Below are 20,001 nucleotides of genomic sequence, written 5' to 3' on the forward strand. Positions count from 1 at the left end.
ATTCTTTTGACAAAAGCATATGCAAAGGCTAAAATAATCTAAAGCCTGAGATCCACAGAACTGCCTTCTACATTAGGCTGGTCCTTTTTAGATCCTCCTGATCGTGTTAGCAAGTATTATCAGAATAGCGTATACTGTTCTACAAAATTAAAAAAAAAAAAAAGAAAAGTTAAAACTGCTGGTATGTGAGATCTTTTATTACTTAGTCAACACTGGTCCAGTTCAAATGAATTTGATAGTCCTTCCCTTGTAATATAGCTCTGAGATGGTTGTGTCCATTTTCCTGGGTAAGGTAGCCAACTTTAAATCAGGATGTCCCTCTTTTATTAGTAGTGTGATAACTTTTCTATACTGCATATAAAAATATTCCCCTGAATATTTCTATACAATCCAATATTGAATAACTTCACATGGAAGAATTATATGTTTTCACTTAGAAAGTTATCACTTCTATGTATATGTTATATTCTACAATTAAAAAAAAACTATTAAAAATGTTGTTCAATCATCCTTATATAAAAAGAAGGCAACTCTTTTAAATTATCAATTACTTTTATTTGGCGTTATATTTTTCTTTCAGGCTTGCAAAATGAATAATTTTTAAAAAGAAAAAACAATTTTCTGTTGTTTATTTTACTAGGTTGAAAAATGTCAGCCAGACTACTTATAATATATGTGGTACATGCTGAATACAACTGAATATGCTTATTCCTATGGAAACTGCAAAACAGAGGTCACCCAAGTGGGGTCTTCAATGAACTAGACCAGCCTTTCAGTGCAAACTCCAGGCCCCAAAACATGTTTTGATTTCACAGTGTAAATTCCCTGGAATCTGGGAAAAGGTTAATTGGTTAACTGAGGTCCTTCCTCAGCAGCTTGGTCCCTCAACATTCTAAGAAAATGGGAAAGATTCCATCATTTCTTCAGTGGATTTGGGGCTGGTGTTGACATCTTCAAGAACATTAGTCACAGAATACTGCTTATATCACAATCGGTTCCAGTTAGAACATTGTGATAGTCAAACACTTTCTCCTAATTTCCAATGGTGTTGTAAAACTTAATGAGACCTTGGTAATTATACGCTAGTCCCCTATAACCTACACCAAAAAGTACCTTCCCAATTATTATAGACTGAAAATAAAATTTTCACATCACTTCATGTCATAGTTATATAAAGAAGCCAACTTTACCACTGAATGGGCTATTTCATAATCCTCTTGACCAAGAAGTTGCTCTTTAATCTGAATTGCTTTGATTTGCATTCATCAGCTTCCTTAAATGTTCTCATTGAGAAAGTCCTCCAAGGTTTCCATAGTGCTTTTCAATCTGTACATCAAACTTTCCAAAAGCATTTTTAGCTAATTGAAATGAAGACAGATGTAAATCATGAGCTTCTTGAAGCAGCCTCTGTTCAGTTTCCTTTATGGCATACACTGGTTTGTATGTATGTATATGTATGTCTGTGTGTATATATATACACACCCACAATGTCCCCCAGAAAAAAGCCATATTTTTGATTCAATCTTGTTGGGGCAGATTGATTAATCTTTTTGATTAGGGTGTGACCTTTTGATTGTATCTTTCTATGGAGATGTGCCCTACCCAACTGTGGTTAATACCTTTGATTAGGTTATTTCCATGGAGGTTTTAACCTGCCCATTCAGTGTGGGTCTTAATTTAATCACTGGAGTCCTATAAGAGCTCACAGACAGAAGGAGCTCAGTGCTGCAGCTGAGAGAGACATTTTAGAGATGGCCATTGAAAGCAGACTTTTGCTAGCCCAGAGTTTGAACTGGAGAAGCTAAGAGAGATGAATCCCAGAGTTTTCCCTAGGATATGCTAAGACAAGACCCCAGGCACTTAGAGAGAAACATCCTGGGAGAAAGAAACAAGAATACACAGGAGCTGAGAGAGGAGGTGGAACACCACCCAGGATCAGCAGATGCCAGCCATGTTCCTTCTCAGCTAACAAGTTTTCTGGAAGCCATCAGCAAACCTTCAGTGAAGGCACCTGTTGTTGACACCTTAGCTTGGATGCTTTTATGGCATTAAGACTGTAACTTTGTAACCAAATAAACCCCCTTTATAAAAGCCAATTCATTTCTGGTATTTTGCATAATAGCAGCATTAGCAAACCAGAATAGACAGTCAATTGCAATTTATTCTAAAAATAAGTGCTTAAACTCTCTTTGAAGAAGAGGAAAGATGACAATCTTCAACTAGGTTGTGGATAATGATACCGATATCTCTTTCTGCATGAAATACTGCATTGTCAAATTTCCAAGAGCTATAGTAATGAACATAAACAAATAAGACAAGTTTTCATGAGCTGTTGCTACCTGGATATTTTTGCCAACAAACATTGACTGTGGATAGTCAACAGCTGCCTGATAAAATGCAGTGGACTGACAGATATTATTTACATTAAGTAGAATCCATAATCTAGCAGTGTATCAGAATACTTTGGTTGTGTGGATCCAAAATGATCCCGTGCTGAATACACTGCATGTTTAACTGTTCTGCCTTCTTAAGCTCACGTATTACCACACAAGCCTCATCACAGTGACTTTTTGCAAATAGAAGTGCACACAGTTCTCCATAGAGTGTAGCTTTGTTTGCTTGCTGGCCGTGTTTTAACAGTTTATCCATATATGTCTGAGCTAACTTTAATGTTTCTTCACCAAATTGATAGCTGCAGTTTCCATTTCTTCCATGAAGCAACCTCACAAAACATTCCACTGTAGGAAACCAGTGAGGCATCTTGTCACGTAGAGTACACAACTGAAGGCAGGACCGAGAAACTTTCTCAGCATCATTGCACCAGCCTGCATCTGAAAGAAAGCTGCTAAAACAAAGCCAACTTGAGTGGCTGTTTCTTTTACTACACCATCTGATTCTGCTACAGAAGAGCACAGTCTACTGAATGAGTAGGCAGCGCTACACTGAAGCAACTTCCACACTATGATCTATCCAAGTCTGGAAACAATGAAGCAAACGTTCTTTACTGAAAGTTTGCAATACGGCCAATTCACTGCCCAGTTGACTTGAGCGTCCCTGTTTGTAAAGCTTGTCATCAACATCGAATTTGATGTTCTGGGGCAAGGAGTGGATATCTTGGCTCAAGCGGGTGTAGTTGTACAGGACAGCGGAGATAGCGGTGATATAGAGAGTCTCTGGGATCCACTCTGGTTCTGCGGCGCCATCTTCCTGTCGTCCTCCTCTGACTACTCCCAAAGGCCTCTGCCTATGTCCTTAGTGAACCCCTCAGAGGCCGGGAGGATTTGGAGGGGCGGCGCAGTCATCCCTGCGCACAGCAGAAGGGCACATCCGTCTTCGCTTCTCCAGGGGCAAGCAGGAAGCAGCGGCAACTGATGCAGGCATGGGTAAAGAGCAGGGCAGAGGAAAGAGGAAGGTTGGACCAGGCCTCACATTCCAGGTTTGAGAGAAACCAGGGCTCCCATGGAATGTCAATCTCTGTAGGCTACAATAAAGCATTTTTAATTAAGGTAGGTACACTGTTGTTTTAGACGAAATGCTAGTGCATAGTTAATATACTCTAGTGTTAACATAACTTTTATATGCATTGGGAAACCAAAAATTTTGTGTGACTTTATTATAATATTCACTTTATTGTGGTGGTCTGAAACCAAACCTGTAATATCTGTGAAATATGCCTGTACTACTATCCATTCCCACTTATATTACTCGCTCTACTCCATACCCACTGGCCTACATTTCCTCCCTTAATTGTGTTAATAACGTGTCCGCCTCTGGGTTTTTTATATATTGTACCCTCCTCTTGGAACACTCTCCCTCGAGATCTAAATGTCTCTTTCCCTCTCTTCAAGTTTCTGTTCAGATATCACTTTATCAGTAAAGTCTCTACTGACCATCCTCAAGAAATGGCAACCCAGCCATCCCATCATTTTCCATTACTCTTACCTAAATTTATTTCTCTCGATAGCATTTATCAGTCTCTGACATACTATATTTTTAAAAAATAAAAATAAAAAAAAAGTAATTAATGAGTTAAGGTTATTTGGGTTATTTTCTGATATATAATTGAAGAAATTATTGAATTTAATAGGGGAAATTAATACTTGTATGCTTTTTTTGTGTGCTGATCCCAGGGGTTCCCAGCTCCTAGAAAACTGGAATAAAACAAGATGTATACTGTCAGGGAGCTTACACTGCAGTGGGATCTGCAGACCTGGGTAGGGGTAAATGAATTCTATTCAAAATATTTATATGAGTCTAATGACTTCTATGTGGAGGACTTCACAAGAAGGTAATATTGAAATACAGTCTTCAAGAATGTATATCACGCAGGGTGGCTAAAGGTGGAAGGACATTCCAGTAACGCAAATGCACAGAACTGTGAAAAGGTGATGGCTGGCTGAGTAGTTGATTGGCTAATATCAACAGGAAGAACCCAGGCTGCTTACTAATGATGATGATTATTTTTTTCATCTCTTTGCATCCAAAGCACAGATAATTAAATTGAAAACATTCTATTTCACTCTTCCAAATAATTATTGCAGGTTGGTATAACATTGTAAAAATGACTGCTACCAAACAATCTGTTTTAAATAAGTTTTATTTTGCATTATTGATTTGACTTTGTTTGTTGCATTTGTTTGCCCCTTCTCTTCTCCATTTGAGTGTAGTGGCACTGTATTTAGTTGAGTTTTAGTCTCCAAAGGGTGTCATAAAAGACAGAACCCATAACGACAGATCATTTACCTGCTATTATTTAATTTTTAATGAGTGAATTATGGATGCAATTGGATTTTAAGCCAGTCACCTAATGGTTATGCTCCTGCCCATTTTCTTTAGTTATCTAAAGACAATTTAATGGGAAAGAAATCATTTTAGACTACTTGAGACTATTTATTTGATATAAACACAATCTTTAGTCAGTTAAGAGACAGTGTCAAGGTTGATGTTTGGTTTTTAATCAGAACATCTTTAACGTGTGGTAAAAATTTTCAAAATGAGACAAGCGGCATGCTTCATGGAAAAAGTTCGCAGTTCTGTAATCACCCATCCCATTTTGTGAACCTAAGGAGTTGCATTTTGTTTTGTAGTGAATGTAAACTCTTTTTTTTAGTTCATAAACTCAAAATCACATAATTATTTGAAAACTGAATTGGTTCTGTCATACTGCTTTGCTTTATATTTGCCAAGGAAATAAGCAATTCCAAGCATTTTAAAATTCTTTTTCTAGAAATCCGTAGTTTGAATCCTCTCTATGTGAATCATGTAGTCTCTTCTTTTACTCCTACTATCAGTTGCAGTAAAAAGTTGCATTTGTATTATCTTATTTTAATATATGCATACTTATACAATGCTAGACTAAAAAAATTAAGAATGTAATGTACTTATGTTGAAATTAAATAGCATGAAATATTAACATATTCTTTAAAAACTAATGAGAATATTTCATATTCAATATATGCAAAACATTTAATTGCAATATTCTTAAACATAAAACTCTTATGTAAATTAAATTTGTTTTCTTTATTTCTGTATTTCAGTCTAAAAATGAGTGACAAAATTTAGCTAACAAAGATTTTTTATATAAAACATGCCTACTGAGTGTAAATTAAAGTTTTGATTTTGGATTGACTTCCATTTACATTCCATATTTGCATCTCCGTATGTATCTAATTTTATCTAATTAACTATAGTGGGTGTTAAACATTTGATTATGACAGACATATATAGAGAATTTAATTATGCTTATCTTCAATCAAATTTTCTAAAAATTCAGTAGTGACAGAGAATTGAAACAACTTCATTTTTCAAAGTGGTTTGCTAATCTACCTATTGTGTGACATTTTGTAAAAAAACTGAGCTTATATTTTCCTATTCCAACACATCAAACTTTGAAACATTACTAAAAGAATTAATATACCCACATTGTTTTCATAATGACAGTGATATTTTGTAGCTGGCTTGAACTTCTGGTTGCTTTGGAAATGGTCTGAAGGGATATAGAAAACAATAAACAATAAAATAAAAAGTAATACAATAAACAAATGTGTACAAAATAATCATTTGTAACTGGAAGTTTCTATGTTCATGGCATCTGTTGAAATTCATAAGCATACAAATATATCCACACATGTATATTTTCACTCAGTGTGATTATACTGATTACACTTATTTTATTTTCTTTTGTACATACAATAGCTAAAACCTCTAAACTGCTGTTAGAGATTTGAGGTGGTGAATATTCTTTTTTTCTCCAATTTACAGTGTCAATTCCTAATTAATTTAATGTTCTTAGTTATTTTCCAGTGGTCTTTATCATGTTAAATTAATTCTCAACTATCTAAATTTTGTCTTTAGCAGTAACCAATATTTATTTGTATTTCTTACAGTATTCTTTTTAAATTATTACTTTTCAAAATAAAAATTTGGGAAGCCTCCTTGTTTTAAAAGCATCTTCCCCGTAGATCCCACTGTCATTTGTTGTTAAAAAGAACTGTATTTCAAAAAGATAGCTATTTTGTTTACCTATCAAGGTGCACCTATTCTAACTATGAAACTTTTTTCTTTTTAGTTACTGAGTGTTCTCAAATAGTTCTTTTGTCTCCTTATCGTTGTGTCTGACTGAAAAACACTAGTTTTTTTTTTTTTTTATTTTGTGAACCAACTGAGAAAAAACTTAACATATTGCTGCTGAATGTTAGGTCTATGGAGGTCTCCCAAGTCTCCATCCTCTCAGAGTATAAGTAGAGGAGAAATAGTCCTCCTTTGCAAACAATGGGATGGAAAATATAGACACTACTATACTGCAATGAAAAAAAATGTCTAAGCCATCCAAAGACTACAAATATCAAGTGGAAAAGAGGAGCCATGTTCTGAGGTTACCCACCATAATTTGAAGTCTGGCCCATCTCAGGGCCATAAAATCCACTTTTAAAGACTTAAGTGTCAAGACCTCTTCTGTTGCTTGTTCACTTGCTCTCACATTTGTTTCACTTCTCTTCTGAATTATCTCTGAAGGACTCAAAACTTCATCTGCATATTCATTTAATATGTCACTAGACAGTTCAGTGTGTCAGCAGATTATTTGTTATATGCTGTTCCATAGAGGGCATTTGGGGGAGAACAAGTCAAGAATGTACATTTAGGAAGTTATCTTCCTAGAATTGTTTTTTTTAAACTTTTAATCCTGCTATTTTAAACAAAGTAAAACATTTCTTAAAAATTAAATTTGAGTTATTGGATATTCTGACCTTGACCCAGTCATATTTATCACCATATTAATTTTTATCCAGTAGTCTTTCACTTTGGTGATAATCAATGCCATTTATTCTGTCAATGACACTCTTCATTACTTCGTCCCCCAGATAACTCTTGTAGATATGTCAATTCTCCCCTCCCACATCTCAGGGGCCTCCCCCAGAAGCTACTCTGACACTTTCTGCGGTGCTTTACTGATCAGAGCACAAATCACACTGCATATAAATGCTTAGTTATTTCCCTATAAATGTCATTAAGGTATAGACTTCGTAAGGCCAAAGATAATCTCAAGAATAATCTATGATAAACATTTTACACAGTCTCAGGCACTCATTATCTGGTGAACAAAGAGCAGCATAGTAAATTACTTGAGTAATGAGATATAATAACTAAATTTTTAAAATAAAAATGTTTTATATTATATCTGATCTAAACCTTCTTAATTTGTTGTCTTTCAAATTAAAAATTATAGAAACTTATTGTAACATGTGAAACAATATAGTAAAAATGTATAAAAGCAGGCTAATCATGCATTCGTATACTCCTATTCTCACCTCACAATGTACCGCCCCGCCAAATATTACAAATTCTAGTGTATGTCTTCCCACAGCAGTATTGACATAAACAAACTTATTTGCTTATTTTACTGAAATATAACACATTACCATTCAGTTGGCAGCTTGTTTTTTCTGCATTTAAAAAAAAAATCAATTTTATTGAAATATATACACATACCATACAATCACCCAAAGTGCACAATCCATTTTTCACAGGACCACCGTATAGTTGTGGATTCATCACCACAATCAATTTTTGAGCATTTTCAATATTGCAAATAAAATTAAAATAAGAATAAAAGTAAAAGTGAAAAAGAACATCCAAAATATCCAATTCCCCTGCCATTATTCATTTAATTTTAGTCCCAATTTTTCTATTCATCTGTCCATACATTAGATAAAGGGAGTTTGAGCCACAAGGTTTTCACAATCACAAGGTCACACCATGTAAGCTATAGAGTTATATGATCATCTTCAAGAATCAAGGCTACTTGGTTGCAATTCAGAAGTTTCAGGTATTTCATTCTAGCTATTCCAATATACTAAAAACTAAAAAGGGATATCTATATAATGCATAAGAATAATCTCCAGAAAGACCTCTTGACTCCATTTGAAATCTCTCAGCCCCTGAATCTTTATTTTGTTTCATTTCTATTCCCCCTTTTGGTCAGGAAGGATTTCTCAATTCCATAATTCTGAGTTCAGTCTCATCACCAGGAGTCATGTCCCATGTTGCCAGGGAGATTTATACACCTGGGAGTCATGTCCTACATAGGGAGGAGGGCAATGGGTTTATCTAGGAGATGGCTTAGAAAGAGAGGCCACATCTGAGCAACAAAAGAGTTTCTCTGGGGATGACTCTTAGGCACAATTATAAGTAGGCTTAGCCTCTCCTTTGCAGTAACAAATTTCATAAGGGCATGCCCCAAGATCAAGGACTCAGCCTTCTAAATTGTTAGTCTTCAATGATTGTGAGAATATCAGTAATTCCCCAAGTGGGGAATGTTAATATTTACACATTTTTCCGCAGTCCCTCAAGGGGGCTTTGCAAATACATTTTTATTCTCTGCCCCAATTACTCTGGGATGTATCAGGGCTCCACACTAACCTGTACAAACCAATGTAATCTCACCCCCTATTCAATGTTCCATGTATGTATGGTGTTTGAATAAACTAACCATACAAGTTAAATTATGTAGTGTGGTACAGAAAATAAGGATTTTGTACCAAATAAACATCTCTTCCTTTGATTTCACCCAGAAGTTGAAGTTTTAAAACAGTGTCAATATCATCCTTTACCCTTTAGTATGATTTGCCTTAGTCCTAACCAAATCAGCTTCATTCATATCTTTAATTGAAATTTGAACTCCCTTTCAGAATCCAGTCCATTTAGTTCACATCTCTGACTGAAGTCTGATCTCTTTTTCAGCTTTTTAACATTTGCTGTATGGGATAATGCCGACATTCATAGCTGCTGAAATCTGGCTCTGAGTCTCAGGTGTCACACAGATACCCAAAGTTCCTGGGGCTGACCAGATGTATACACAAAGAGCTCAGCCATCTCAGAATTTGGAAATAATGATTACAACTGAGGAATAGATGTAACTGCTGTAAGAGCTTGCAATCTAAGAATTTACCTTTAGCCTTCCCTGTATAACCTATGCTCTCAGATTCAATTCTCAGAATTTTCACATTATATTTAGTACATATTAGTGAGGTATTGTAATGTTTGTCTTTTCATTTCTGGTTTATTTCACTCAAAAGATTTTCCTCCAGTTCCATTCACCTAGTTGCATACCTCACAACTTTATTCCTTCTTGTAGCCACTCTATTCCAATGTATGTATACTCCACAGTTTGCCATTCCATTCATCAGTACATGTACCCTTAGGCCACCTCCATCCATTGCAAATCATGAATACTTCCACCATAAACATCAGTATGCAAATGTCCATTCATGTCCCTGCTCTCAGTTCTTCCAAGTGTATATCCAATAATGTGGTTTCAGGACCATATGACAACCCCATACTTAGCTACCTGTGGTATATTATTGGAGGAACTGAAAGCAAGGACACAAAAGGACATTTATAAACTGATGTGTATCGTGGCATTATTCATGATTCTCAAGAAATAGAAACAGCCCAAATGTCCATCACTGGATAAGTGGATAAACAAACTCTGCCCCAATTGGGGCAGAACATAATGGAATATTATGTTCTGTAAGACAGAATAAAGTCATGGAGCATATAACAATGTGGGTGAAACTTCTGGACCTTATGTTGAACAAAATTAGCCAGAAACAAAAGGAAAAATACTGTATGGTCACACTAATGTGAAGTAATATTCTGAGAGTTAAAGCTGAGACCACAAGTTATCAGGAGATAGAAAGAGTGCAGAGATTGGGCATTTAATGCTGAAGGAGTATAGAATGTTCATGAGGGTTGATTGTATAGATCCAGAAATGGATAGCACAATACTGTATGATTGTAACACAATATTGTAAGTCCACTGAACAAAAGTGACTGTGAGTACAGTTGAAAGAGCAAGGATAATGTCATATATGACACCAAGAAGGAAAGATAGAATAAAGAGTCAGACTGTATAACTTAGTGAAACCTAGAGTGGTCAATCATAGTGATTAAATGTACAAATATAAGAATGGTTTTACATGAGGCAGAGCAAATGGATGTCAACTTTGCAGTGTTTCAATGGTATGTTATTGGAGAAAAATATAATCAATGAAAACTAGTGTCTATAGTTAACTGTAACATTGTACCAAAGCTAAATGTCTATAAGAGGGGGATATAAGGGAGGGAGGGAAATTGGATTCTTGGTGTGGTGTTGTTGTCTGACTTCTTTATTACTGTAGTTTATTTATTTTATTTTATTTTTTCTTTCATTTTTTATTCATTATTTTTTCTTTTTTTTTTTTTTTTTCCTCCTCTTTCTTTACGTAAGAAATGGAAATGTTCTCATAAAGATGTGGTGGTGAATGCATAACTATGTGAATACACCAGGAACTATAATAAAAGCATTTAAAAAATAAATAGAATGATACAAGTGCTGGAGAAAATATGGAGAGAGGGAAGTACCTAATCACTGATGATGGGGAAGTAGAATGGTGCAGCCCATTTGTAGTGCAGCTTGCTTTTATCATATTATCATATAAAATGGATCTCACTTCAAGACAGATTATGCATCAATATTCTCTACTTTTTTTCCCTGAATTCCCTTAGAAATATATTTTAGCAGAGATTTCTAGTTGTCCTATAATGTCTACTTGCTCTCTCTTACTCCTTGCAATAGCATCTTTAATACTTAGCTAGTCAAATATTTTCCCCTGAAGCCTTTCCATCTCCCTTGCAGTTAGGTATGTCCATGTAACTAAGTTTTGGGCAATGAAATATGAGTAGAAGTACTGTGTATAAAATTGGGAATTTTACTTGTTAGTTCAAAATTGTTTGACTTCCATTTTCTGACTCCACATTGTCATGGATGGAACATGGATGTGTTGTTTGAACAGCTGGAAAAATGTGGATGAAAGCTATGGCCCAGGGAACTTCAGAGCAACAAGACAAAGGAAACTGGAAGGGAATTTAAATCCATTGAACTTTGTGGACAAGAACTTGCTATCTGCCCTTTGATCTTTCACTTCTTCTTCACTGTTAAGTGAGAAATAATAAACTTCAATTTTATATGAGTCACTTGATTTTACAGCTTCCTTATTATAGTGTAGCCTATACCTTAAGTACTACATTAATTGTTTCCTGAGAGTACAGTATGTCCACAAGAGAAACTAAACTATGTGACATTGATTTAGCTATGGCTGGAAAGGAAACAAGAATTTTGGTTTGGAAATCATGTGCTTCTTGCTATGCCTTTGACAAATCCTTCAGTAATACTCTATGCCAACTTGTCAGGGACATGAAATGTCCATCAAGTCTATAGTTCTGAGTGAGATGGTAGAAAAACTCAGATATTTCTATGTGTTTGTGGGTTCTGGTGCTCAATATTTATAGTAAGTTGCTATTGAAAAGGATAGGTTAAGGAAGAATCAATTAGTTAATAGCCAGTGATTGAAGAGAATAGGGTCCTACTAAGACCCAAAATTTTTGCTAAGCCTGTATTTGAAATTAACGGAGTCAGGCAGCCAACTTAGCCGATTTCTAAAACAATAAGATAAAATATTTTCACTAAGAGTCTTAACTGAACAGTTTTACATTAAGTATTCTTGGCCAGAGACAGGGCACCAGCCAAGCAGTAAAGTTTAGATCAGAGAATAATGTTTTTCCATGCAAGCCTACAATTTTAGATGGCTTTAAGTTTGCCACAATTCAAATGAAGGATAAATGGTTGAGTGTTTTGGTTTGCTAAAGCTGCCAGAATGCAATATACCAGAAATGTGTTGACTTTTACACTGGAGATTTATTAGCTTATAAATTTACAGTTCTAGGGCTGTGAAAATGTCCAAATTAAGGCATCAACAGGATGATACTTTCTCTGAAGACCAGTTACCATGAGCTTGGGCTCCTCTGTCAGGTAGCAAGGCACATGGCACCATCTGCTGGTCCTTCTCTTCCAGTTTAAGTGCTTCCAGCCTCTGGCTTCAGTGGTTTCCTCTTTCAGCTTCTTTGCATGTGCTCTTGTCTCAGAACGTCTCTAGGACTTTTTCCATGAGTGCCTCTTAATCTCATCTCTTAACTTCTGTATGTGCTTCATCCTCTCATAAAGGACCTCAGTAAAAGAATTAAGACCCTCCTTAAATTAAGTGGGTCATATTTCAAAGTAGCCTAAGTAAATGGTCCCACCCACAATAGGTCTACACCCACAGAAATGTATTAACTTAAGAACATATATTTTGGGGTCTCACAAAGCCTCCAAACCATCACAATGTGGCAGATACAGAAGGTAGTAAATAAAGAATAGTCAGCAGGTTTAAATTCATACCAAGAAGAGATCTGTAGGTGTGGCAATTTGCACATGGAAGTGAAAGAAAGCAAATAGATCAGAACATACTGCTTTGTTGAGGAAATTATGGTATCAAAGAACCAAAACAAAACAAACCCATCCTCTAAAACCCTTTGTTTAATTCCTCTCAAATATGTACCAGCAAGAAGCAGTCTGAGGATGTTGTTTGGCCAGCAAGACACATACTCTTAAATAACAACTTCATTTGTGGCCAGGATAATGAGGGAAGAGGAATTTCCCAGAGATGAAAGCCTAGGGTCATGGACACCAAGGGATAAGAGAGTTATTAGGTACATACAGCTGAAATATCCAAGAAATACTATAATATCTATAGTATTTAAGATTAAATGAATATGTTTTAACAATGAATACAATTAATAAATGGTGAACATATATTAGAATGAATAGTCTCAGTACTAAATAGTGTAACCATCAACAGGTATTATAATTTTATTTTATTTTATTAAGCCTCAAGTTACACTTCAACATTATATTAATTTATTTTGCATGAAATGCCCAATTACATATATTGTTTCCAAATGGTAACTTTAATTTTAAAATTTAATTAATAGATTCATTCATATTTCCTATAACAGGTTTTCTCAATCTTGATACAGTATCCATTTTGGGCCAAATAATTCCTTTCGTGGGAGGCTGACCTGTAGGATGTTTGGAAGTATCCTTGGTCTCTGCAGTCTATACCAGTAACACCCCCCTCAGATGTGACAACAAAGATGTTTCTAGCCTTTGGGAAATGTCTCTTGGGGGCAAACTTATCCCCCACTAAAAAACACTAGGTCTAGAACATTTCCATTCTTTCACAAGAGTTCTTCCAGATAGATTGTTTCTTTCAGACAGCCTACCAGAACCAAGACTATGGCTCATACGTTTGTTTCCAATAATGTGCTTTATAACTATATGCTAGGTACTTTTCAGACACTATTAGATCTTTTCTTTACCTTCATGATCAGAAACATTTAAAGAGTTTTATTTCTTTATTCTATTATGACATTGTTTCATCTTTTCACCAAGATTGAAGGAAATGCCTCTGAAATACAATGCCAATTTCTATATACCTGCATCAGTTCTTATTTTAATTTCTATTCACATAAAGAGGAAGGATGATTTAAAAAAAAAAGAAAAGAAAGAGTTAAGAAAAGAAAGAAGAAAATCGAGACATCAGGCTCATTGTGGAAATTCTGCTTTTTTGTAGTAATATTACCAATTGTATTTTAGTGTTTGTGATGTCTTGAATCTCTGTACTGGTTTTGATTTTGTTTTCATGTATAAGTAATGTAAAAAGAGCAAATTGCACAGATAAACAAAATATTCTGCACCAAATGGCCTGCATTTGCTGTGATAATAGAGTATTAGAGACTTTATTTTTAGCATAAAAGTGAACAAATTGCATGACTTATTAGTCAGTACTCATATGAATTTAAATAAGCAAAAATAAGTGGGATTTTTATCTCCAAACTCTGATTTTAAAAACCTTATTGTGCTGATTTGTATATTGTGCCTCCCAGAAAAAGTCATATTCTTTAATGCAATCTTGTGGGGGCAGACGTATTAGTGTTGGTTAGATTGGAAACTTCTGATTGAGTGTTTCCATGGAGATATGACCCACCCAACTGTGAGTGTCACCTTTGATTAGGGTGCAACCTCTTAATTGAATGTTTCCATGGAAATGTGGCCCCACCCATTCAGAGTGGGTCTTGATTAGTTCACTGGAGTCCTATAAAAAGAGCTCACAACCAGAGGGACCTCAGAGCACCTAAAAGTGAAATATTGAAAAAGAGCTGAAGCTAAGAGAGGACAAAAGTCTCCAAGAGCAACATTTTGGAGAATACCACTTTGAAACACAACCTGGAAGCAAGCAGATGCCAGTCATGTGCCTTCCGAGCTAACAGAGGTTTTCCAGAAACCAATAGCCGTCCTTCAGTGAAGCTATCCTGTTGTTGAGGCCATACCTTAGACACTTTATGGCCTTAAGACTGTAACTTTATAACCAAATAAACCCCCTTTATAAAAGCCAGTTGATGTCTGGTATTTTGCGTAATGGCAGCATTAGCAAACTGGAATACATATATACTTGAAACAATCATTCTAAGATGTTGGTTTTTCAAATATCTTAATGGGAAGAAATAGAATCCTGGAGAGTGAGGTTGAGGCATTTCTTATTTCTGGGCCCAGAAATGAATCTTGAAATCAGTGGTGGCTCTTATTTGAGAAATGTTCAGTAGGAAAAGAGTCATAGATTTCATACATTTATGGAGAATACAAAATATAGTGAGTTTTTTTGCAGTATTATTAACTAAGAAATTGTAAAGGCTAACATAAAACTGGGAATTAGGGTAACTCTTTTAATGAATTATAATATAAAAGTATCTATGTAAATTTCTGAGCTTCAGGAAAACAACTACTTATTCTGATTCCTTTAAATTGATGTGGGAGTGTTTTGAAATCAATCAATGACACTGCTGACTTTTAAGTCTGTTCTTAGATAGTGCCGTGTTCAATCTTTTATATCATCTGTAAAGTGCAGAAGGCTGTAAAACAAGTAGTAGCTCTTCCTCATTTGATTACTTTTATTCTTTATAGTTCTTAACAGCAGTTAATCTTTTTGGCTCTGACAATAAAAATGAATTCTATGTAAGGATTTATTATCCACAGTTAGGAGTCAGTGGAGAATGCTCTTCTCTGTGGCACTAAATATCTATCAGTGTCATATGCTACCTACCAACCTCTTCAGGTGACATTTTTAAAAGTATTATTATTATTTTTTGTGTGTATGAAAAGGCATGGCTTGGAAATATCAATAGCTTATCTTGATTTGAAAGTTTCATAGAATTTAGAAAATACTGTTCTGTTTCTTTAGTTTTTAAAATATTTATATAGCATCTAGGATGTTCCAGACACTATTCCACTCTCACAAATTCTTTAGATAAAATATATAGAGGGAGTGTGACATATGGGAAAGGGTGATTTACATACGGTGCTCAGAGACTCAAAAAAAGAGGCAAAATTCAGATTAAGACTTAGTTTACAAGAAGTTGGCAAGTATAGAATAGTTGACAGCAATGTATGTAGATAGTGAGAGAAAACAAAGAAAAAATCTAAGGAAGTATTGACTGTTGACCTTCAGAGATAAAAGAAGGGCCAGGCCCTTGGCATGTAGCAGACATTAAGAGAAATGATTTTAAAAAAAGAAACTCCTGGCCCTATTCAGCCATCATTTCAGCAGACTGGGAGCCTCCCTACACAGCCCAGCAGCCCAGAACTGCCCTGGGGGGACGGCACTCACCTGTGACATAGCACAGTCATCCCTCAACAGAGGACCCGGGGTGCACAGCCTGGAAGAGGAGCCCACTTGCAAGTCTCAGGAGCCATACGCCAATACCAAGGACTTGTGGGTCAGTGGCAGAGACAAACTGTGGCAGGACTGAACTGAAGGATTAGACTATTGCAGCAGCTTTAAAATTCTAAGATCACCAGGGAGATTGGATTGTTAGAGCCACCCCCCCCCTCCCTGACTGCCCAGAAACATGCCCCATATACAGGGCAGGCAACACCAACTATACACGCAAGCTTGGTAAACCAATTGGACCCCACAAGACTCACTCCCCCACTCACCAAAAAGGCTAAGCAGGGGAGAACTGGCTTGTGGAGAACAGGTGGCTCGTGGATGCCACCTGCTGGTTAGTTAGAGAAAGTGTACTCCACGAAGCTGTAGATCTGATAAATTAGAGATAAGGATTTCAATTCATCTACAAATCCTAAAAGAACCCTATCAAGTTCAGCAAATGCCACAAGGCCAAAAACAACAGAAAATTATAAAGCATATGAAAAAACCAGACGATATGGATAACCCAAGCCCAAGCACCCAAATCAAAAGACCAGAAGAGACACAGCACCTAGAGCAGCTACTCAAAGAACAAAAGATGAACAATGAGACCATAGTACGGGAGATAAAGGAAATCAAGAAGACCCTAGAAGAGCATAAAGAAGACATTGCAAGACTAAATAAAAAAATGGATGATCTTATGGAAATTAAAGAAACTGATGAAAAATTAAAAAGATTCTGGACACTCATAGTACAAGACTAGAGGAAGTTGAACAACGAATCAGTGACCTCGAAGATGAAAGAATGGAAAATGAAAACATAAAAGAAAGAATGGGGAAAAAAATTGAAAAAATCGAAATGGACCTCAGGGATATGATAGATAATATGAAACGACCAAATATAAGACTCATTGGTGTCCCAGAAGGGGAAGAAAAGGGTAAAGGTCTAGGAAGAGTATTCAAAGAAATTGTTGGGGAAAACTTCCCAAATCTTCTAAACAACATAAATACACAAATCATAAATGCTCAGCGAACTCCAAATAGAATAAATCCAAATAAACCCACTCCGAGACATATACTGATCACACTCTCAAACACAGAAGAGAAGGAGCAGGTTCTGAAAGCAGCAAGAGAAAAGCAATTCACCACATACAAAGGAAACAGCATAAGACTACGTAGTGACTACTCAGCAGCCACCATGGAGGCGAGAAGGCAGTGGCACGATATATTTAAAATTCTGAGTGAGAAAAATTTCCAGCCAAGAATACTTTATCCAGCAAAGCTCTCCTTCAAATTTGAGGGAGAGCTTAAATTTTTCACAGACAAACAAATGCGGAGAGAATTTGCTAACAAGAGACTGGCCCTACTAGAGATACTCAAGGGAGCCCTACAGACAGAGAAACAAAGAAAGGACAGAGAGACTTGGAGAAAGGTTCAGTACTAAAGAGATTTGGTATGGGTACAATAAAGGATATTAATAGACAGAGGGGAAAAATATGACAAACATAAACCAAAGGATAAGATGGCTGATTCAAGAAATGCCTTCATGGTTATAACGTTGAATGTAAATGGATTAAACTCCCCAATTAAAAGATACAGATTCGCAGAATGGATCAAAAAATATGAACCATCAATATGTTGCATACAAGAGACTCATCTTAGACACAGGGACACAAAGAAACTGAAAGTGAAAGGATGGAAAAAAATATTTCATGCAAGCTACAGCCAAAAGAAAGCAGGTGTAGCAATATTAATCTCAGATAAAATAGACTTCAAATGCAGGGATGTTTTGAGAGACAAAGAAGGCCACTACGTACTAATAAAAGGGGCAATTCAGCAAGAAGAAATAACAATCGTAAATGTCTATGCACCCAACCAAGGTGCCACAAAATACATGAGAGAAACACTGGCAAAACTAAAGGAAGCAATTGATGTTTCCACAATAATTGTGGGAGACTTCAACACATCACTCTCTCCTATAGATAGATCAACCAGACAGAAGACCAATAAGGAAATTGAAAACCTAAACAATCTGATAAATGAATTAGATTTAACAGACATATACAGGACATTACATCCCAAATCACCAGGATACACATACTTTTCTAGTGCTCATGGAATTTTCTCCAGAATAGATCATATGCTGGGACATAAAACAAGCCTCAATAAATTTAAAAAGATTGAAATTATTCAAAGCACATTCTCTGACCACAATGGAATACAATTAGAAGTCAATAACCATCAGAGACTTAGAAAATTCACAAATACCTGGAGGTTAAACAACACACTCCTAAACAATCAGTGGGTTAAAGAAGAAATAGCAAGAGAAATTGCTAAATATATAGAGACGAATGAAAATGAGAACACAACATACCAAAACCTATGGGATGCAGGAAAAGCAGTGCTAAGGGGGAAATTTATAGCACTAAACGCATATATTAAAAAGGAAGAAAGAGCCAAAATCAAAGAACTAATGGATCAACTGAAGAAGCTAGAAAATGAACAGCAAACCAATCCTAAACCAAGTACAAGAAAAGAAATAACAAGGATTAAAGCAGAAATAAATGACATAGAGAACAAAAAAACAATAGAGAGGATAAATATCACCAAAAGTTGGTTCTTTGAGAAGATCAACAAGATTGACAAGCCCCTAGCTAGACTGAGAAAATCAAAAAGAGAGAAGACCCATATAAACAAAATAATGAATGAAAAAGGTGACATAACTGCAGATCCTGAAGAAATTAAAAAAATTATAAGAGGATACTATGAACAACTGTATGGCAACAAACTGGATAATGTAGAGGAAATGGACAATTTCCTGGAAACATATGAACAACCTAGACTGACCAGAGAAGAAATAGAAGACCTCAACCAACTCATCACAAGCAAAGAGATCCAATCAGTCATCAAAAACCTTCCCACAAATAAATGCCCAGGGCCAGATGGCTTCACAGGGGAATTCTATCAAACTTTCTAGAAAGAACTGACACCAATCTTACTCAAACTCTTTCAAAACATTGAAGAAAATGGAACACTACCTAACTCATTTTATGAAGCTAACATCAATCTAATACCAAAACCAGGCAAAGATGTTGCATAAAAGGAAAACTACCGGCCAATCTCCCTAATGAATATAGATGCAAAAATCCTCAACAAAATACTTGCAAATCGAATCCAAAGACACATTAAAAAAATCATACACCATGACCAAATGGGGTTTATTCCAGGCATGCAAGGATGATTCAACATAAGAAAATCAATCAATGTATTACAACACATTAACAAGTCAAAAGGGAAAAATCAATTGATCATCTCAATAGATGCTGAAAAAGCATTTGACAAAATCCAACATCCCTTTTTGATAAAAACACTTCAAAAGGTAGGAATTGAAGGAAACCTCCTCAACATGATAAAGAGCATATATGAAAAACCCACAGCCAGCATAGTACTCAATGGTGAGAGGCTGAAAGCCTTCCCCCTAAGATCAGGAACAAGACAAGGATGCCCGCTGTCACCACTGTTATTCAACATTGTGCTGGAAGTGCTAGCCAGGGCAATCCGGCAAGACAAAGAAATAAAAGGCATCCAAATTGGAAAAGAAGAAGTAAAACTGTCATTGTTTGCAGATGATATGATCTTATATATAGAAAACCCTGAGAAATCGACGATACAGCTACTAGAGCTAATAAACAAATTTAGCAAAGTAGCGGGATACAAGGTTAATGCACATAAGTCAGTAATGTTTCTATATGCTAGAAATGAACAAACTGAAGAGACACTCAAGAAAAAGATACCATTTTCAATAGCAACTAAAAAAATCAAGTACCTAGGAATAAACTTAACCAAAGATGTAAAAGACCTATACAAAGAAAACTACATAA

At 35.7% G+C, this 20,001-nt stretch overlaps 1 pseudogene; it reads right to left on the minus strand.

Moving 5' to 3' along the window:
- Positions 1–868: 868 nt before the first annotated feature.
- Positions 869–20,001, minus strand: part of LOC119530279 — a 64,148-nt pseudogene continuing 45,015 nt past the window's right edge.

This window comes from Choloepus didactylus, chromosome 3 (assembly GCF_015220235.1).
Source record: "Choloepus didactylus isolate mChoDid1 chromosome 3, mChoDid1.pri, whole genome shotgun sequence".
Lineage (NCBI taxonomy): Eukaryota > Metazoa > Chordata > Mammalia > Pilosa > Megalonychidae > Choloepus > Choloepus didactylus.